Below are 22,211 nucleotides of genomic sequence, written 5' to 3'. Positions count from 1 at the left end.
CTTTCCAATCTTTAAGTATACAAAATCGTAAGAGAATGATTTGGCTTTCAATCAGATCTAGTCAAAAAATCAATAAGTAAAAAAACAAAATTCAATGAACCATGCAAGAGGAGAGACCGAATTATGTTTCTGGTGTCTCTATAGAAAATTACATTTAAAAGTCACTGTTACATGAAGACATTATCAAAGAGTACAGCCAATATATATGAGGAAAAATCTAACAGAGGTTTGTTAGACAATTTGTTAAGAAAAATACCACGTAGGGTTTTTTCCCCTTGGATTTTGTGATGCTTATGGTATTTGTTAGATTTTTTTTTTTAATTTGAAATTTGTTGGCATTTCTTTTCTCACTTTAAAAAAAATTTCCCTTTTATACTTAAATTTATATCTGTAATTTCAAAATTTTTTTCTTAAAGAGAGTCCTGCAAATCACACTAACTTGAGGTTGCACAAAACTGAGTGCCCCTGGCCTCCCTTACAGACCCCATAGCAGCCTCACTTCTTCACCTTGTAGCTCCATTGCTTAGACCAGGCCCAAATGCCCACTGCATGCTCAAAAAATGTTTGCTGAAAAATATTTATCTCAATATTATGATATTGAGATTAATATTTTAAATATTAAATATTAAAAATATTTATCTAAAATATTATGATGTCACACTTAGAGTTCACTTGATCTTAATGAAATCAGAGAATAACAGCATCAGTACACCCTCAAAATCCAATCACAATTCAGAGAAATTGCCTTCAGTTTATATGCTCCTCTGCTCATATAGTGCTTCCTCCTACTGGGTCTCATTTAATCTTTACCATATCCCCAGCTTCTAATAATTTAGAGACAGAATAAAGAAGAAAAGTAGGAACATCTATCATAGGTGACTCATAGTATAGTGTGCAACAAAGTAAAAAAGAAATTAAAGAACAATGATGGAAAATATCTGCCAAGCACCCCTTGAAACTGTGGGCTCCTGAAATTCCATTATCTGCAGAGACTGCCCAGCAGTTAGGAGAAGAGTCAGGGCCTAATATCTCATCTTCAAACATCAACTCCTTTGCTTTATGACTTTGTTTTGCCTTAAGGCCTTGCTATTTCAGGTGACAAACTCTACCCAGAGGGCTAAATTATAGCTATCCAGCCAGTTTCTCAGTCTGCAGAGTACACACCCAAAGTCTAGCTTTTTCAAATTTCAATCTACCTCTTGCTGGTCTTCTGGGGAAACTCTTTACGTGGGATTCCAGATACACTTGCCTTAGGTTGAGTCTAATATTGATTCCTTTCTTAAGTCATTGAGTCTTAATTCTGGAGTCATGGCTACTTAATTTGCGCCTTCCTCTGGGTTTTATAATCAGAACCCTATGACCTCACTGCAACCTTGACCTCCACCCTCATTCAAGTTCTTTATTTCTTTGATGACTAGTCTTTCCCTAACATTTAGGTTTTCATAAGCATGCAAATGCAGTCCTGTTCTTTTATCCTTTGTAGGTACTCATCTGGCATCTTTATCATCAGATCCTTTACCTTGGCATCCCCTCTCTCTATAGATATTACAAGCAAATTTTCCAAAAATAATTCACATTTTTCTGAAATATAGCTCCTCTGGTTCAATCTGCTTATCCTCCATATTCTGATCCTGTCAGTCAACTTCTAAATAAATATAAAACTGACATCCCCAAACCTGTGTCTACAGTCCACTTATCCACTATGCACCTGCTTTCTATGAGAAAGAGAGAGAGAGAGAGAACACACAAATGAACCCAGGATTTATGAATCAAGGAAAAGGCCTGGATAACCCAATTGAGAAGTGAATAAAAGTAAACACAATATAGTCAGTATAAATAAAAGAAGAGGCCATGGGAAAAACTAGCCATGAAGAAGGCAGAATTCTCATTCAACATTCTAGATAAAATAAAAAGAAGATCTGGAAAACCAAGTTGTGAATGGTCTTCTAGAGAAAATTGAAAAATAAATCTAAAGCCTTGAAGCATAGGACAGATACTTGAAACAAGAAACAAAACAAAGAGGCCGGGCACGGTGGCTCACGCTTGTAATCCCAGCACTTTGGGAGGCCGAGGCGGGCGGATCACGAGGTCAGGAGATCGAGACCACGGTGAAACCCCGTCTCTACCAAAAATACAAAAAAAATTAGCCGGGCGTGGTGGCGGGCGCCTGTAGTCCCAGCTACTCGGAGAGGCTGAGGCAGGAGAATGGCGTGAACCCGGGAGGCGGAGCTTGCAGTGAGCCGAGATCGCGCCACTGCACTCCAGCCTGGGTGACAGAGCAAGACTCCGTCTCAAAAAAAAAAAAAAAAAAAAAAAAAGAAACAAAACAAAGAAAATATACAAGTATATAGCAAGAGAAACATTATCTTCTTCTGTGAAGAAAGGCCAACTAAACTGAAGATACAACTTTTGGGCCTTTGGGGTCCATATGGCAAAACAGTGAAGAAGAAAATCCAATCACCAAGACAACAATGTGGGAAGATTACCTTCATACCTTGTAAAGAATAGCTTTGCAGTTCATTTTTTTAATGTGCTGCATTTTGAGATCTGATATTTAAAAGAATAATAATTAGATTAAAATAGAAATACATTAGCACAAGAAATGTAAAAGGTTAAAAAGGGAACACTTAATACATTAATTCATATGAGAATTACTTGGAGGTGGAGTCAAAGTATATTCAAGTCTGAAGATATAGGGACAATGCATTTCAAATACATTAAGAATATTTGCTTCTTGTTTTGGAATAAATTTGGGATGACTACAAGAAACAGTTACTCATAATTATAAGTTTTTCAGAATCATAAATTCAAAACCAATTAACAATAGTCCCAACCTGGATTTCTCCCCAGTTCCCTTGATAAATTGGCTATGGGTGTCTCTTGAAAGAGAAATATAACCAAGTTCCATTCAAATTTTTTAGAGGCTCTGACATTCTGCCACCAACACACAGGAAGCAAACAGGTTTTTTTTTTTTCTACTGGTGTTGGTGTACTTTGTGCTCAGAGAATAGAATATCCCAGGGGAGCGTCAAACCATGAGAAAAGGAAAGGTAAGATATTAAAATCTGCATCATCTGGTCTTGGTTACGTTTGGAGGATGGTGCTTTGCACATATGGATAGTGCGACCCTGTGTTTACACTAGAAAACTTTTCCTACTCCAAGTCAGAATAAATGTATACATCTTTGACAAATGAAAGGTTCCACTTGAGAAAACAGGAGCCTCAGGATTTTACTCTCCCAGGTCACTAAATCTTGGTATCTTGGGGTAGACAAAGGCCAGTGACAATATCCACACCGCTCTTCATCTGCCTTTTCACCCCCTCGCTAGGACTACAGAATTTCCAGGGACTGGATATCAGTTGTTAACCAAACACAGTGACCATCACTGCTTTCTGTCAATTCATGAGGAAGCCCCCAAAAGTAATTCTAGCAGTATGAAATGGCAAGAAAAGTAAAACAGAAAGGTGCTTTTCTTTTTGTTTATCCTAGATAATGGTCCCCCAAAAGGATTTCCTAAATCCATTGCAAAGGATTGCATCGTAGACAAATATACTCATACCAGGGAGATGTGTTACACTTTTCTGGTTGTTACAAAGAAAGACACCCCCATTCTCTTCCACCTCTAACCCCATTCTTATGTCTGTTTGGTACTCCTGACTTTGGCATATTTCCCTGGCAGGGGAGACACAGTTTGTATAATCTCTTAAGTCTTGTCCCAGGAGGAGACCAAACCTTACAAAAAGAGTTGTGTTTCCTGAGGAGGCACTGAATAGCCTCACTGTTTTCTCAGGAAGATACTTATGTGTCTACTTTGTGCTTAATCAGCCACAAGCCCAGATAATTCAAGCAAAGAGTTACTGTAAAGAGTTCACATCTGAACTGTTTTGGACAGTTTTCTGGCAAGAATAGAAGTGTTCCAAGTTAGGGCTATTTCTTACACAAGAAAAGCAGGCATTACTTGGTTGACAAGTCTCCCAACAAGCTCAGCTTTCACTTCTTTAGCTGCAGTGAAGGGTATTATCTCCATGAGCCAAATTCCAGGTAGGTACTGTGGTAAGGGCCATCTTGGTCTATGAGGGCTCATCAACACAGGTCCCAACTGGAATTTATACATCTTGAGAATATTTTTATTGATAAATTGGAGCCATATTACTTGAATCAAAGAGAAATATCTAATATTCTAAAAAGTTGAACTAGCTCTGATAGTCTCACAAAATTGATATTATTTCAATATAATGTATCAGTGAAACCTAATTTAGATAGGCAAGATTCAAGATTAAGATCATTGGCATTTTAAAAGGGTGACCCCTAAATTATTTGACTGTCCTTCTATTGAGAGACAGATCTATGTCCCCTTCTCATAAGTCTGGCCTTTATGACTGCTCGAGGAACTGGATTCAGTGAAAGAAACACTATGCTAGTTTTCGTACCCAGGTTTCAAGATACTGGGTTTTCATTATCTAACCCTTGGGATGCTCATACTTGAGATCCAACCACCATGTTGGAAGGAAGCTCAAGCAGCATCTGAAGAGACCCACAGGAATAGAAGTAATGTCCCTAGCCCACACTTTCACTGACTTCCCAGATAACAGTAACAATTTGCCAGGCATATGAGTGAGCCATCATGAAAGTGAATCTGCCAGCCTTAAGTCAATCTGCCCAAGCGGACCCCCATGTTGAGTAGATGAGTTGTCTTTGCTGAGCACTAAAAAAATTGTATTTTCATGAGCAAAATAAATTATTTCTTGTTGTTGAAGTGTTTAAATTTTAGGGTAGATTATTGTGAAGCAATATGTAACAGATACAGTCAACTTGCCACAAGGTATTTTTGCAATCCAAAGATTTAGAATAGATAAGGAGGCAGGACAGATAATCTTGTAGAAGCTATGGAGGATAGAACCTTGGCCAAGGGCACCCCACATGGCAGATGTGGGGAGACTCATGGAGATTTACATGTCAGGGAAAGCGAAGAACAGGAGGGTGGGCAGAGAGAGGCCCTCGACCAGTACAAGTCAAGAAAGAAAGATTAAGGGACCATCAGCTATAAGACACCAACAACAAAATGAGCCCAACTCTCCAAAGCAGGCGACAGCCAGGGCCCACTCAAAGTCCAGCACCAGGCCAAGGGTCCCCTTCTCCCCATGCATTGCGGGTACATGAGCTGCACTCCCATTACCCAGACATCACCTTACACAGAGTTCCAAGAAAAGGGGAGACATCCAAAAGCCTAAGCAATTATCCCAAAGCATGGATTTAACTCTAAGGAGACAGTTTAAATGATAGAACCAAATTGGACTGAAATTAGTGTGTATATGGGAAGTGGGGAGAGTTACCACTCAGTAAGCTGGAGCCTCCTGAGGATTTTGTATCCCATTGACCAGTGTCTGTACTAAATGCCTACCTAGCCCTTGATGCTTTCTTATTCTTCCTATCACAGAGCGATTTGATTTATTTTTTGGCAACACTATTCTCCAGGCTTGCCAGATCATAAAAACTCAGCTGGAGAATTTATTAAAAATACAGATTCTTATATTTTATATACAGTCCCAACTAGCTGTAACTGAATTAAAATCTCTAAGGGAGAGTCTGGGAATCTGCGCTTTTTACAAGCACTTCTGTTGACTCCTGTGATCAATTTGACAAACACTGCGCTAGGTTCCAGCTGAGCTTCACCAGGTTAAATATGATCCCACAGGCCTCTAAGTCCTGCTGCCTGACAGGCTGCTCCTGGCTGTGTTTGCAACTACTATGGAAATATGGTGTTACTCTTCTTGGACCACAATTCTTCCTGATTATATGTCTTTCTCCTTAAACGTTTGGGGTCAAAGTGTTATTTCATCATCATGCTTACACACAGCCAAATTAAATTATGTCAAATTTGGTTAAAGATTTCAAGTCCTTTAAGTCATGCAGGTGAATCAACAGCTTGGATGGCTACATTTCCACGCTTGAACCTGGCCATCCAGATTGGTGTGGGGTGGATGAGGCCAATCAGAGCAAAGCTGATGGTTCGTGTTCCCTGTTGAGGCAAGGGGTGCCCTTTCTCTACCCCAGATGTGAACAGGGATGCATATATCCCTGTTTGCTAGGGTATTAATTATAATCTTTGGGGGAAAACCCCAGAGTTGAATGTGAATCTACATGTTTAATCTGCTAACCAAGAAAATTTATAATTACTACAGCACACAGAGAGCAAGAACCTATGATCCTATCAGACGCAGTCTAGACCCTGGAGAAAATAAAAGTAAAGTAGCCAGGAATCCTGGTAATTTACAGTAAAGAAAGAAGATGACAACAAATGTGCATGACCTGAAAGCAATTTAAAGAGAATCTGTAGCTCGTACAGGAAAAGCCCTTCTCTTCCGGGCACTGAGTCATCAGGGTCAGCCTCTGGAGAGCAGTGCAGGGGATGTGTAGTCAACTGCAGATCAGCTGGACACAGCAGGCCCTCTGGATAATGGACAGTTTAGAAAGGGGGACAGAAGGATGAATAGGATATGGTCCCTGTCCTCCCACAGTCAACGAACTTTTCAGCCTGTATGGGAAGTGGCCAGGGTGTGATCACAGTCCTGTGGGGGCGCCAGGAAGAAGCCATCTGCCCTACCACCAGGGATCAGGAATCTTGGAATGAACCTGATTCCAAGAATGAGTAGACTTTAGTTGTTGGATTGTTTGCGTTGTTTGATTCATTTTGTTTTTGTATTTTACCATGTTTTACTATGTTCCAATAAGGATTTGAAGCAATTTTGAGTTGGGATGTTCCAAGTGGAAGTGCATCAAGGGCATAGAAAACATCAGGCACTAAGGCATAAAGTCATGATAAATGAACACAGCCAGAATAGTAAGTCAAAAGGGGCACAGTGGGGCAGTAAGACTTGTGGCAACGACATTGTTAGGAGGTGATATCACCCGGCTGGGCTGGGCACAGTGGCTCACACCTGTAATCCTAGCACTTTGGGAGGCTGAGGTGGGCGGATCACTTGAGGCCAGGAATTTGAGACCATCCTGGCCAACATGGCAAAATCCTGTCTCTATTAAAAATACAAGAATTAGCCGGGCGTGGTGGTGCACCCCTGTAATCCCAGCTACTACCAGCTGCTACCTCAGGAGGCTGAGGCAGGAGAATCACTTGAAGCTGAGAGGCAGAGGTTGCAGTGAGTTGAGATCATGCCACTACACTCCAGCCTGGGAGACAGAGCAAGACTCTGTCTCAAATAAGAAAAATAAAAAATAAATGAAAAACAAAATCTTCAAGGCTGAACACGTATGGGATGTGGTGACTTAAAGAAAGGGGGAATCATTGAGAATAACTCTGAAGTTTCTAGTTTTGGCACACACTAGATGGAAACAACTAGCCAAGATGGAAAATACAGGATAACCCTTAGGTCAAAAAAGAAAAGAGATTCTCTCTTAGTCTGCTTGTGCTTCTACAACAGAACACCTGAGACGGGGTAATTTATAAAGACCAGAAATGTATTGCCTCACAGTTCTGGAGTCTGGGAAACTCATGATCAAGGTGCCAGCATCTGGTGAGAGTCTGCTTGCTGGGTCCTCACACAGTGGAAGGAGGAAGGAAAAGAAAGAGCAAATCCACTCCCACAAGCCCTTTTTATAGCAGCATTCATCCAGTCATCAGGGCAGAACCTTCATGACCTAAACACCTCCCAAAAGGCCCTGCTTCCCAACACTGCTGCATTGGAGATTAAATTTCCAACATATATATTTTAGTTGACACATTCAAACAATAGCAGACACCCACGCAGGTGTGAAGCACTTACTTCAGAACCACTCTATTCAGAACTGAAAAATATAGGTTACATAAAAGAAACATCTTGGAACAGCTACCAGCCACAGCTGGGAACTTAAGCTCCAACCTCAGGAGAGAGCAGAACAAGGTTAATTCCAATGGGAACACAAAAGTTCAAACATAAGATGAAAATAGGGTAGGAGCTCAATTTGTACAACACCCTTAAGACCCAGGGACTGCTTTTCTGGCTACAAATATGCATCCTTTCATCCTCTGTTTCTTTGAGTTTTGGTGTTGCAATTGTTTTATTTGATTTTGGTTAAACAGAAAATGCTCTGAGAAGTGATAGGGTACCAACGGGCTGGGGGACAGCAGCACTAGCCTCTCAGTCTCACTCCAGAGAGGAGCAAGGAAGGGGGACAAGACAGTGGGAAATAATGAACAAAGCAGCTTGGACTCTGGAGCCCAAAAGTCAGCTGAGGGGCCATGGGAACTGGTTGGACCTGCCAATCACCTAAAGCATTAGCCTGTGAAAAGACTGTGCCCACCCAGCCCAGGCCTCTGGATTGCACAGGACAAGCCCCTGTCCCAAAATACAGCACAGAAACAAACTGTGAGCATACCTCAGCTTTACTGCTGAGCATATAAACCACTTTAGAGAAAAACAGTAGTATTTTGTATAAGAAATTGGCAAGACCCGTGGTGTTGATGGTGTGCTGAGAGTTCATATTTGACCTCACCAACTCTCAACCTATTTGAGTTTCCAGCCCTCTGAAGCTTGATGACTACACATCAGTAAGACCTCCGATTATGGAAACATTTTCTCCACTGTGTCCTCCAACTGTCACTTGAACTGACTGGTAAAATTTCAGCAGACAATAGTGAGACTGTCAACGAAAACAGTAACTCTTTCAGTGATTCCAGAGAGATCTCTGGATTTACTTGGATGTCAAGAGTTCAGGCATGGTGGAGGGGTACTGAGGAAGAATGGCAACAACTCGAGCAAGACATATTATCAGAAAGAAATTGTCCTTTCTGGAAGAAAAGAAGTATCTCTGGGTAAGTAACTTCCTGCCAAATATATAATTAAATCATAGAATAAATCTGTAGGAACCAGTTACTTCACTGCCTTTGTTAATTTTTCATTCAAATATTTGAAGCCTAGGCAGGGTCCTGAATGTCTAAGAAACAAGGACTGCAGCAGCATTTTAAACAGCAGAATAATGGGAAATAGTGTGGTTCAGCATGAGATACACTTTAAGGGAAAATGACATCAATGTGAGTTTTCTGTGATCACAGAGCACCAACTCCAGATAAGAGCACCAATCCTGAAAGGCCAACCCAAGTTGGGAAGAATTGGGTGGAGTCCTGCTCAAGTGGGGTTTAACGTTTTCCCTTACCATCTCTGTTAATACCAAACTTTCATTCTGTTGTTAGTAAAACAGGAAGGAGGGATATTTAAAATATTTAATAAATAGAATGGCAAGGTCTGGGCCAATCAAAATGGATGTGGGAAATTGTCTAAGCATGTGGGCAGAGTGTTGTTTCAACAGCCTGGGCAGGAAGCACTAAGAGGCCAAACTAGGTAATGACAGTGGGAATAGAGAGGATGGTTTGGATATTGTGTCCAGAATTTATTCCTTCCAGTAGGTTCTTGGTCTCTCTGACTTCAAGAATGAAGCCACAGACCCTCATGATGAGTGTTACAGTTCTTAAAGGTGGTGTGTCCGGAGTTTGTTCCTTCAGACGTTCAGATGTGTCTGGAGTTTCTTCCTTCCAGTGGGTTCGTGGACTTGCTAACTTCAGGAATGAAGCTGCAGACCCTCGCCATGAGTGTTACAGCTCATAAAGGTAGTGCAGACCCAAAGAGTGAGCAGCAGCAAGATTTATTGTGAAGAGCGAAAGAACAAAGCTTCCACAGCATGGAAGGGGACCTGAGCAGATTGCCGCTGCTGGCTCGGGTGGCCAACTTTTTGTTCCCTTATTTGGCTCTGTCCACATCCTGCTGATTGTTCCATTTTAGAGTGCTGATTGGTCCATTTTACAGAGTGCTGATTGGTGCATTTACTATCCTTTACCTAGACACAGAGTTCTGATTGGCACGTTTTTACAGAGTGCTGATTGGTATGTTTACAATCCTTTAGCTAGACCCAGAACGCTGACTAGTGCATTTTTACAGAGTGCTGATTGGTGCATTTACAATCCTTTAGCTAGACACAGAGCACTGACTGGTGTGTTTTTACAGAGTGCTGATTGGTGCATTTACAATCCTCTAGCTAGACACAGAGTGCTGATTGGTGCATTTACAATCCTTTAGCTAGACAGAAAAGTTCTCCAAGTCCCCACTCGACCCAGGAAGTCCAGCTGGCTTCACCTCTCTATGTGAAGGACATTATGGCATATACTTAACAGCTCTTGGTAACTGACTAGAAGCACGTGCAATGAGGGGTCAGAATCAAAGATGTTGGCAAAGCCGTGAGCCTCCATTCCAGGGCGAACGTGGTGCCTTTAACAGAAATGAGTAATTTAGAAAAGGTCCAGGTTAGGGTCAGGTTGGAAGGGGAAAAAGAAGGAAGGACTCCAACAATGGCATTTGATTCAAGGGACTAGGGGGGAAACCAAGGGGAGGACTGCAACAGAGAGTTGCAAATATGGGATCCAACATGAAGAGAAAAATCAAAGATGGAGATAGAGAATTAGCTCACATAGACTTAAGTTTTTACTGAGCATAAAAAGACATAGCTTAGTAGCTGCTCTGGATACTTCCATAGGTGGACTGGGACACTGGTGCTGGCGCCCACTTGCTCATTTGCTGAGGCTTTTTGGTCCTTCTTGTTCCTCAGAGAAAGGTGAGTGGGGCGCATGGGAACTGTGGCTTCTGAGCCTTCTAGCTGGGCTGCACTGTGCGAAGTGGTTCAGTAAAGAGGCAAGGCAGGAGAAGAGGCCAAGAGAAGAGGCAAGCTTCAACTAGAGCTTTCCTCAACCACCAGAGAAGTACATTTTTTAAAGTTTTTAAAAGTAGATTTGTAAATCAGTAAAAATGGAGAAAATATTTTACAAAACAAAAATTTGTACATAAAGAAAATACTTAACATATGACTAGGAAATGCTAGATTGTTCAGAGAAGTTTTAGTCTAATCCAAAAAGCTCAGTATAAAACTATTAAACTGTCAAATAGTTTTTTTCCCTCTTAGAACATAAAACAATATTAATCAAAAATTGGTATTGTCATTATTAATTTTTAAATGACTAATCATAATAATTAATAATAGTAATACAAATCTCACCTCATCAAGTAGAATCTTTTTGTATTTTGCTTTAATTGTATTTACTTGTTAGTAACTTTACTTGTCTTTGCTGGGTATTAATTCACTATTTCATCCTTCAAAAAGATGTCTGTAATTTTTAAAAATTTATTCTAGGCAACTTCTGGACTGGACATTTAAACAACTAAGAGTTCCAACAATCCCACCCCTACATAACAACTTAGCTTGTGTGACAAAACATTTCCCCAATTAACCATTCCACTTCACCAAAAACAATTATAACCACATTCACTTGGGTAATTTTCTTTTCTCCCAAATTTACTTATATTTCAAATAAAAAGGGAAAGTAAAACAAAGTGATCAAGTGTTCATGTTCTGGAGTCAGAGTCCCTCAATTTCAATCCTGGGGCCCTGTATTCATTTCCTAAAGCTGCACAACAAATTACCACAAACTGGGTGGCTTACAATAACACACGTTTATTCTTTGGTAGTTCTGGAGGCTAGAAGTTCTAAAGGAAGGTGTTGGCAGAGCCATGTTCACTTTGAAGGCTCTAGGGAAGAATCCTTTCTTGCTTCTTCTGAGTTTCTGGTGGCCCCAGACATTTCTAGGCTTGTGACACTGTTACTCCAATCTCTGTCTCCATCTTCCCTTTGTGTGTCTGTGTGTCCGTCAGTCTCTTAGAAGGACATTCACAGTGGATTTAGGGCCCACTCTCATCTAGCATGACCTCATTTCTAGAGCTTCAGTTTAATCGCATACAAAGATCCTTTCCCAAATAAGGCCATATTCACAAGTACCAGGAATTAGGATTTGGACATATCTTTTTGTTGGGTTGGGGGTGCAGCAAAATTCAACCCACTCCAGGCCCTACTACCAGCTGTGTGACCTTGGGCACTTACTTTACCTTTCTGTAAAGTAGCTAGATATGGTACTAGTAGATATGGTACTAGTACCCAATAGTTATATAAATAATATATATATATATAAAAAAATAATACATGCAAGCCACTAAGCACAGTACTTGAAACATAAATATTAGGTTATTCCTATTTGCTTGGTATAATGGAAGAAACACACAAGCAAAGAAAAAATTAAGATCAATATGACATTGTTCCTTTAACATGCACTATACATTTCTATAGTATGTATTTTTCATTTTAAGTTTTATACAATATTTATATGATTTCTGAATTACCAAATACTTGTGAAATAGAAAAACATTTTAAGAATAATATTAGGCCCATTGTATTCGTCTGTTCTCACACTGCTATAAAGATACTACCAGAGCCAAGTGTGGTGGTGCACACCTGTAATCCCAGCACTTTGGGAGGCTGAGGCAGGTGGATCACTTGAGGCCAGGAGCTCACGAACAGCTTGGCCAACACAGCAAACCTCCATCTCTACTAAAAATACAAAAATTAGCTGGGTGTGGTGGTGTGTGCCTGTAGTTCCAGCTACTCAGGAGGCTGAGGCACAAGAATCGCTTAAACCCAGGAGGCGGAGGTTGCAGTGAGCCAAGATCATGCCACTGCACTCCATCCTGGACAACAGGGCGAGACTCTGTTTCAAAAAAAAAGATACTACCAGAGACTGGGTAATTTATAAACAAAGGAGGTTTAATTGACTTAGTGTTCTGTCTGGCTAGGGAGGCCTCAGGAAACTTACAATCATGGTGGAAGGGGAGGCAAGCACCTTCTTCACATGGTGGCAGGAGAGGGATGGGCAAAGAAGGAACTCCCAAACACTTATAAAAACCATCAGATCTTGTGAGAACTCACTCACTGTCATGAGAACAGCATGGGGAAAATACTGTCCCATGAAACAGTCACCTCCCTTTCCTTACATGTGGGGATTGCAGGTCCCTCCCTCGACACATGGGGATTACAATTGGAGATGAGATTTGGGTGGGGACACAGAACCAAATCATATCACCCATGTTGCAACTTAATAAACTGAAGCACTGTGTGGTTAAGTAGTTGCAAGAGTTAATAGCTAAGCTAGAACTTGAACACTGGTAGTCTGGCTGTAAATGCAGCACTCTTTCTACTACGGCAACTTACCCAGGCAAGTTATTTTATATTTTTATGACAAACCATCCTCCCACATCCAACCCTTTATCTGGGTGTAAAGAAGGGATTGTGGTAAAGATCTTAATTGAAATATACCTCTGACCCCCTATTTGAAGAGATAAAAAGGGAAGATGAATTAGAAAAGGGGGAGGGAAAAATATGCAGTGATTAAAAGTGGGCTTTATTTTAAATTTCCTTTTCTTTCAAGTTTTATATTTAATACTTCAGTGTGCTTGCTTCAAAACAGGTTACCAAGCAATGGCTTCAGGCAAATCACCTCAGATCTGCTCTCCATTCCCCCAGGGTTGTGGGGGTCCGAAGCACAAGCAGATGTCTGGAGGGAGCTATTACTCACGTCCTCCCCTTCTTAATTTCCCCTTCTTAATTTTGCTCGGTGGCAGTAGCAGCAGTCACAGACCAATCTCTGTCACCTCAGGAAAGAAGGGGGCAGAAACAGGTAAGAAACTGGCAATAAAAGGGCAATAGGAGGAAAGCTTTAATCTAAGCCTTTGTCAACTGTGGTGAGGACAACCCCACTCTGTTTTGTTCAAAAGGTATTCTTTGGAAGGAAAAAGAATTAGATATGTTGAAAGGAAAGAACATTAAAAAGGGTTTCTGGTGTTTTTATCCAGATCACTCTGCCTCTAGTTCTGAAATTCTCCTAAGAGCTCTTGCTAGAAGTCAGAGTTCCTTCAACAGAAAAGAAGAAAAGAAAAAATTAAGGGGGAAGTGGTGAGATAATTAGGTAGGAACACACGCTTTTATAAGTTCTATCCCCAAAATACAGAGTGTGAATAATTATATAAGGAGATGAAATGTGAGTAAATATGGATATTACAACCTTCTTTGAAAATAGGCCTTATACTGTTTAAAGTCATTTTAATAATCTTGTGGTTTATTCTATAATGTATTTTCCAAATTGCTGTAGAAAGCCTGAAGGCACATGTACAATGAAATCATTCAGCAAAGTTTTTTAAACAATTGATAATAGTAATAAAATGAATACTGGCTGTGCTTAACTGTAATTCACAGTGAGATAATTCTCTGCCCTTTTATGGCATTTGTCTCGAAGTGACTGACCTCTGGGTAAGGATTAATTAAATCCCACAACTGGAATGAGGGGCAAAATTCCAGACAAGTACAATTAAATCCTGTTATAAAGCACCTTTTTATTCATAGATTGGGTTACACCTGGGTCAGATTATGCCTCTGGTGTACATGAGAATGCAGAGCACATCTTTCACTCTGTAACCCCAAATACGTATAACACAAGGTTATCCTTTGTTCAGGAAAACTGATTTAATGACTGACACGAGAACGTTTTGCTTTTCCTCATCAATCCCTTGCTGCCTTATAGCCGCCTGTTCCCAGACAATGTCCATGTAATCCTACATTTAAAATATTACAAGATTTGACAACATGATACAATAATTAACTTCCCAAACTCAACTGCTTCTCATTTCTCTAATCTGTCTTCAATAAAAGAAACAAACAAAATGTTCCATGTGCTGTAGCAGCTACTTCAACTAAGCATTTAGAGACTGGTCTTTCTTCCTGACTTCAGTACTGGGTTTTATTTAGTTATGTTATATTTTTGGAAACTGTATTTTTTTAAAGATATGATTTCTTTATACTTGTAACTTGAAGTCTGCAGGGCATATGTCCTCTAATGACTGAACTAAGAGCCCAAAGCAGGAAATGGCCAAATAGCCATCAGTTGTGATATTAGGGCTTTGAGCCACGACAGTTCTCAAATGCATTTGGACCAGGAACCTCAAAATGGAACACAGCCCATTCAGGTAACTCTGTGCCTTTTTATCAGCCACCCTTTGGGCCTTCATGTCTCATTTCCTCTCGGCCAAGTTAAACCTGTTGACTAGTTAGACTCTATTAACATCATCCACCATCTGCAGAACATGCTTCTCAAGATCATGGCAGTATCAAAGGACTTCCTTGCCCATGTAGGACAGATCCAAAGCCCAGGTTAAATGAAAAGACTTGACAATGTGCAAATAAGACACAGAAGTCACATATGTAGCTTGCTTTGGCTTCAAATAAGCTCTAACTGAGCCAACCAAATCTGAAGAGCTCTAGAGAAGGGTTTTCTGAAAAGGCTTCAAGGAGGCCAGAAGCTTTAGGATATGTTTTAAATGTTAAAATTTCAAGGAATCAAGAGACTGGCTCCATGAGAAAAGAGTATGCTAAGGGCTAGAAAACATTTTCAGAACATCATAAGCACAAGGAGGGGAGCTATGAGCATGCACCTGTGTGCTTGGCTGAAGGAGATTAAAGTCCAAAACAGCTATGTCTTACCCAAAGCCTCTCCAGAAAGTTGATAAGCAAATATACCCTTGAAAGAAAAGCTGCTTTTCTGTTGTTACATTTAGTGTAGCATATTACAGATCCTCAGATGCCTCTCCTGACTCAAATGATAAAACAATAGATAATATTTCCGTATTGCTAATCTCTAAAGGACAATGAGTTGCTCATTGTCATTTTGCTCACATATTAAAGATAACACAGAAACTGTTACAGTAGGTAGCTAGTCAGACATGAGCAGATCAGGAGAGGGCCCCTGCCAACCAGGAATGTCAGGCAACCATCAGGTGATGTCAGGTGGTTGTTAGCGATCTCTCTAAAATAATAATTGGTTGCAGTTGGCACCAGGGAAAGGCAGTCTCCCAGGAGATAGAAAAAACCAGAAGCAGGTGATCAGCAGCTTCCTGATAAGATCTCAGGAGTTGGGAGAGCAGGCTCACACACATGCGCATTAAGAGGTAAAATGGTGGAGTTTAACTGGTATATGACCTTCGAGGAACATTCATTTGGTAAGGCAAGTATGCCTCAAGTGAGCATGCATACAACTTTAGTAAACACCCTGCGCATGATCCCCTCCCAAGTGCTGGCAGGCCGCTGCGCATACTGACAGCCCACCCCAAGGGAATAATCAGGGAAGAAGAGACGCAAGACCCTGGAAGCATGCCAACATATAAAACCCCAAGTCCAAAGGTCCGACTGCACACGTGATCTCTCAAGTCACCTGCTTGGCCCTCTTCCAAGTGTACTTTACTTCCTTTTATTCCTGTTCTAAAGCTTTTTAATAAACTTTCACTCCTGCTCTAAAACTTGCCTCAGCACTCTGCCTTATGCCTCTTGATAAATTCTTTCTTCTGAGGAGGAAAGAATTAAGGTTGCTGCAGATCCATAGAGATTCACTGCTGGTAACATACTTTGGTGCCACATGACTCTGATGCATTCTGCCACTAAAAAAGGACTTCATAGAAGTTTGTAAGCAAGGAGCTACCATAAAGATGATGCCAAAGGTAATGCCTTAAACATAAGCATAGCAGGTCAGAGAAGATTCCAGCTCCAGTATTCCAAGGTTAGACATGATAAGAACACTGTATGCTGTTACGAAACTTAAACCCATGTTTCTAGAGATGACACCTGCATTCAGCCCTGGCATTGCTATCTCCATAGCCAAAGCACAAATCCACTCCTCGCGGTAAGCCTATAGAATTCTCCAGTCAAACGCACAGTTACAACCCTTCTTCACCATTTGCTAAAGGAATCTCTTCTAACCCACAAGCTCTGGACATAACAGTGAGGATGAGAGCAGCCAGATCCTGAGTGAAACTGAGAATTTTTTCTCCTTCGACAGCTTTTCTAATCACCACTGATCCTGCTGTTCAAGGATTTCCGAGCTAGCAGAGCAGAAAGCCTTAGAATCCCAAGAAGCCTCCTTTCTCAGTGTCTGGGCCATTGAACTTCTCTAGACCTCATCTCATTACTGAGGCCCAAGGCACTCAGGGGCTCCCCTGAGGGCTTCCTCTCAGATCACTTCGCTCATTCTCTAGAGCATAAAAAAACAAAAAAAAACAAAAAAAAACCTGCTGATTTTCATTTACTTATAGAGTGTGTTCTCCTGGCTCATTTTCACCCAGAGTAAATGTTACCTAGAAAAGTAACATTAACTAATTAATTCACTTTTTCATTAGCTTGACAGACACTTTTTAGTCTTACTCTGCACAGGATGCTGTTAGGTTTTACGAACGGTGGGGCATGGAGACAGGGATCTCTGGGAATGTGGCTGGGAGGGCACTCAGAGGCTGACATGTGGTGGCTGCCACAGAACTTTGCCTCCCACCCTGCTCTAGGAGTTCACTGGATCAAGAGTGTGAAGAAGGTAGGAGGATCCAATGTCTTTGGGGGCTAACACTACAGGATGAAGGGACTGTGAGGGAGGCTTGGAGAAGTCAGTTTTAAGCCACTTTTTATTTTACTTTTTGTATTGCTCCTTTTATTCAGATACTTTCTTCTCTTCCTTAGTAATTTGATATTCAGGGGTACATGTGCAGGTTTGTTACACAGGTAAACTTGTGTCATGGGGGTTTGTTGTACAGATTATTTCATCATTCAGGTGTTAAGCCTAGTACCATTAATTATTTTTCCTGATCCTCTCCCTCCTCTCACTCTCCACCCTCCAATAGACCCCAGTGTGTATTGTTTTCCAGCCGTTTCTGCTGGGTGAACACATTTCCTCTCTATGTGTTCATGTGTTCTCATTATTTAGCTACAACCTATAAGTGAGAACATGCTGTACTTGGTTTTCTGTTCCTGTGTTAGCTTGCTACGGATAATGGCCTCCAGTTCCATCCATGTCTCTGCAAAGGACACGATCTCATTCTTTTTATGGCTGCATAGTATTCCATGGTGTATATGCACCTCATTTTCTTTGTCCAGACTATCACTAATGGGCATTTAGGTTGATTCCATGTCTTTGTTATTGTGCATAGTGCTGCAGTGAGCATATGCATGAGTCTTTATAACAGAACAATTTATATTCCTTTGGGTATATACCCAGTAATGGGATTGCTAGGTGGAATGTCATTTCTGTCTTTAGGTCTTTGGGGAATCGCTACACTGTCTTCCACGATGGTTAAACTAGTTTACACTTCCACCAACAGTGTATAAGTGTTCCTTTTTCTGCACATCCTCACCAGCATGCTATTTTTTTACTTTTTAATAATAGCCATTCTGATTGGTATGAGATAGTATATCATTGTGGTTTTTATTTGCATTTCTCTAATGATTAGTGATGTTAAGCTTTTTAATAAAAGATTGTTGACCATATGTATGTCTTCTTTTGAAAAATGCGTGTTCATATCCTTGCCCACTTTTTAATGGAGTTGTTTGGCTTTTTTTTTCTTGTAAATTTGTTTAAGTTCCTTATAGATGTTGGATATTAGATCCTTTGTTGGATGCACAGTTTGCAAAAACTTTCTCCCATTCTATAGATTGTCTGTTTACTCTGTTGATAGTTTGTTTTGCTGTGCAGGAGCTCTTTAGTTTAATTAGATCCCACTTGTCAATTTTTGCTTTTGTTGCAATTGCTTTTGTAAGCCAATTTTTATATCATTTTCCAAACAGCCACCCTCCTCCTAACTTTGGACAGAGCTTACTCCAGAAGACAGTCTTGGAGTAGAACACCATGGACCAAGTACTTGCCAAGCATGCCCACTGCCCTCGATTGTATATATGCAAATACTTTCTTTGCCTATTCAGACATTAGCAGAAACTGTTGAATAAAGGGATAAAGGAGGTGAGAATACTGGTCCTTTATCAGAGAATGAAATAAGCAAAAAGACAAAATCAGAAAAGTAGAAAAGCAGAAAATGACTGTGTTCCTTTGTTCTTGCCTCTTTTTTCCCCCCCAAAAGGGAGGATGCACCACTCTCTCCATTTTCTAAGAAAAGAAATAAAAACTGAGCAGATAACTGATGTGCCTTCTAAGGATAGTGCCAGCAAGAATAGAACGCAGACCTCTTTGAAATTTCGATTTGCATGAATTCCTCATCTTCACCTTGAGAAAGGTTCTCTTTCCCATCTAAGCCTCAGAGTAAGATACGTTTGGGCTCTGATTTTTGCATAGCATCTGTTCCTAAGTGAGAATGGCCACTGGAGTTTGGAAACCAGAAAGCAAGAGAAATGGTGTCAAGGGACACGAAACTGTTTAAAAAAGGAAAAACCACCAAATCTCTCTCTCAATCTCTCTCTCTCTGCTCTCACACACACAGATGCTCAATATTGGCAATGCTAATATGTCTTCTGAAGAGACAGAAATGAATAAACCTAACAGAATTCATCTTTAGGGAAAAACAGATGGTTATATAACATGGCTTTTGAGTGAGAAGAATTCCTAGAAAGAAAAAAAATCAATTGACAATGCAAATTAATTATTGCCACTCACTGCCTTTTTTTCTTTGCACAGAAGATAATTAAGATGACACCAAGAAAAACTGCGGATTCACAGAAATCAGACCTAACAAGTCAAACAGGTTCCTCCTATGTAAAACCAGAGCTATTGGTGTCCTCTCCCCACCCCCGACCCCCCACCATTCTATCTTTCTTCACTTCCTTCAGCAGCCATTTCTGCTTGATGATGCTGAGCTTTTTGTTGAGTCAGCCTGGCATATCTTTCATTTGGCAGGCTCCTGACAGGCGGGATTGACAGATCTTTGAGACTCACTCCCATCCATCAGCCTGAGAGGCTTCACAGGGGTAGCCTTCAGTGCCTGTAACAGCACTTCCCCAGGGCCTGGCACACCAGCCAGGCTAATATCAGGGAAAAAAGCACGCGGCAATTTGCCGGGCATTGCCCTGCATCCTCATGCACTCACTTGCCAGGGTAAATGGGGAATGCTCAAGGCCTCCTGTTGTAATCTGGAGGAGGCCAACCTCAGCTTAGTTCACATGTGCGGTGTGCACAAACATATTCATGCACACATGGGTGCACACATACATAGGCATGCACAGGTGTGCACGTGACAAAGTGAGCTCAAAAACAATAAATTTTACATATTTCTCTTGTTTTTTTTCATATTTCTTTAGCAGAATAGAATGCTATCAGTCTCCTTAGATGGAAGTGCCTATGACACTTGCCATGCTTTCCTTTTTCAGTCACCCGCAGAGAAAGTCTATTCTTTGGATTCAGACTCTCAGCACAAGATGCACAAATGACCATTCCAGAAAAGTGATCAGGAGAAATGTGTGGGGAAATAATACTGTTTTTCAATTCAAGCTCAGTGAATAATGTTTTTTCACACTGCAAATGGTGGGTTAACATGCCAGTATTTATCTGCTAGACCCTGTGAAATTGCCTCCCACCCACTCCCTATTCCTGGGTTTCAGATTCTCATTTCCACAAAAATCTGCAGGTTAAACTGTTTGTAATATGGAAGAATAATATTAAGGTGCAACTTAAATCTCAATGGTTTGTTGAAACATTGATACTTGGTAAACATGTATTTGTGGAGGACTTCAAGTTTTTTTCACTTCAAATCCAAGTGAAGTTAAAAAAAAACTAATCCCCATTGTTTATTGTCAGAAAATCATTGGCCATTTATTAAAGAAGCTGATGCAAGAAAATGACATTTGCTCTACTCAGATGTCAACCAATGGAAGCAAAGTCCACTATTTGACCCCTGGGTGTCCTGTTATTTAACAAAGATTTCAGGTGCCTTTCTTTAGGAAGGTGAACATATGTACCAGCAGAATGTAGGTATTAAATCTAGTGGTCCTTTGATAGTAAGAATCATCCAGGTGTTTGTTAAATATACAGATTGCCAATGTTCTTCAATGACATTTCCCATTCAAGTAGTGTGTATCTGGAGCCCCAGGCACCTAAATTTTTAACAAGCTCTTTAGGTGAAGCTAAGTAACTTGCTTAGTATCACATTGCTGGCTAGAAGTCAAACTGGGGCTAGATCCAGGTTTTTTGACTTTTAGACCAACAGTATGGACAATTCTGTGCTGTATCAATTTTATCGTGGAAAAATGGCAAAGCTGTCAGGCAAAGAAATACAGGATGGTATACCTTTAAGGCAGCTATATTTACATGAAGCTTAGGTGGCAGTGGAACTTGAGAGTATTACTGAGCCACCACTTAAGATTCTAGTTTTGAAGACCATATGCTATCCTTCTAATTTTAGTAACTATTTTTAACTTTATAAGTTTGTGATAAAACTAGGCTATCCCCCTGTACAAATCCCCCAAGTGCAATGGTCAGGATTTCACAGTCCAGTCATCACAAAATGTTCAGAAATCCAGCCTATTCTACTTCAAATCTCCATTTCTTTGTCCCACTTTCTAGGTTCTCTGAGAGTTCATAGGTATCTCAAAGGAAGGAGTCTAGTTTACTGTATGCCAGTAGGGAAAACATATTCATGCCCCCGCCCTCGTAGTATCTACAAGTCCACGACAGAGTCTTGCTTTCATCACAGTGACAATTCAGGGGTGATCTGGGCCATTTCCTCAGTGTTACCCACAATAAAAGAGGCTCCCAGCCCTTCTGGCTATGGCTTTTTGGGTTGAAGTCCATGTGATTTCCTCTGCCAGACCCTGGGCTGTCCCAGGATGGTTGTGGGCAGGATCTGGATGGAGCTGGGTAGCAGAGATGGACTCTAGGACACCCCACAATGAAATATATTTTGAGGTCAGCTCAGAAATAGAAGTGTTTTTATGAATTTCTTTAGCTTCTTGCAATAAAATTCCCTACTCCTAGGACTTCTAGTCAGTATCAATTTCATATAAGAAGTCTCAGCCTATTTCTTATATGTATATTCTATTCTTCATCTGAACTTGGGATGCTCCCAAACGATGCCCAAATTTGGTACAGTTAAATGAAGTCAAGCAGGAGGAATTCTCAAAAAAATCATTTTATCCAAAATAGCAGTAAGCCTCATATTGGAAGGTCACCAGCGAAGACTATCAAAAAAACAGAATTTTAAAATTCATAGTTAGGACCTACGTGATATGCTTTAGCAGCACCAAAATTTATTCCTGAAGCTAAACTATTATTTTGTGTGACTGTTCTGCAACCAGTCATGAACTGCTTGGGGACAGAGACTGTTTGTTATTCACTATATGTCCTCAGCACTTCGCCCACTGACAGGTATATAGTGAAATTTTAACACATGTATACGGAAAAAATAGATTGCGAAAAGTTGTCTTTTTTGAATTGTGCTGGATGCAAGTTCAGAGAAAGCAAAGGCAAAAGCCAAAAGCACACACTATTGCTGACTTTTGAAAGTAATGGGTTGGCCAGGCGGGGTGGCTCACATCTATA

The 22,211-nt window shown here is 40.6% G+C and overlaps 1 protein-coding gene across 9 annotated transcripts in view; it reads right to left on the bottom strand.

Moving 5' to 3' along the window:
* The window catches only part of LACC1 (laccase domain containing 1), a 168,444-nt gene that overhangs the window by 46,004 nt on the left and 100,229 nt on the right, over positions 1 to 22,211 (bottom strand). Inside the window, exon 9 of one of the 9 annotated variants that reach the window (XR_010116027.1) lies at positions 10,544 to 10,649. The exons of 7 other annotated variants lie outside the window; for them this stretch is intronic. The gene's annotated coding sequence lies outside the window, so the exon portion shown is untranslated. Of the gene's footprint in view, positions 1 to 10,543; positions 10,650 to 13,405; positions 13,516 to 22,211 lie in introns of those variants that run through there. One more of the 9 variants, XR_010116026.1, reaches the window with a different exon arrangement.

Source organism: Symphalangus syndactylus, chromosome 15 (genome assembly GCF_028878055.3).
Source record: "Symphalangus syndactylus isolate Jambi chromosome 15, NHGRI_mSymSyn1-v2.1_pri, whole genome shotgun sequence".
Classification (NCBI taxonomy): domain Eukaryota; kingdom Metazoa; phylum Chordata; class Mammalia; order Primates; family Hylobatidae; genus Symphalangus; species Symphalangus syndactylus.
The sequence above is the reverse complement of the archived record's forward strand: the minus strand, read 5'-3'. Positions and strand labels throughout refer to the sequence as shown.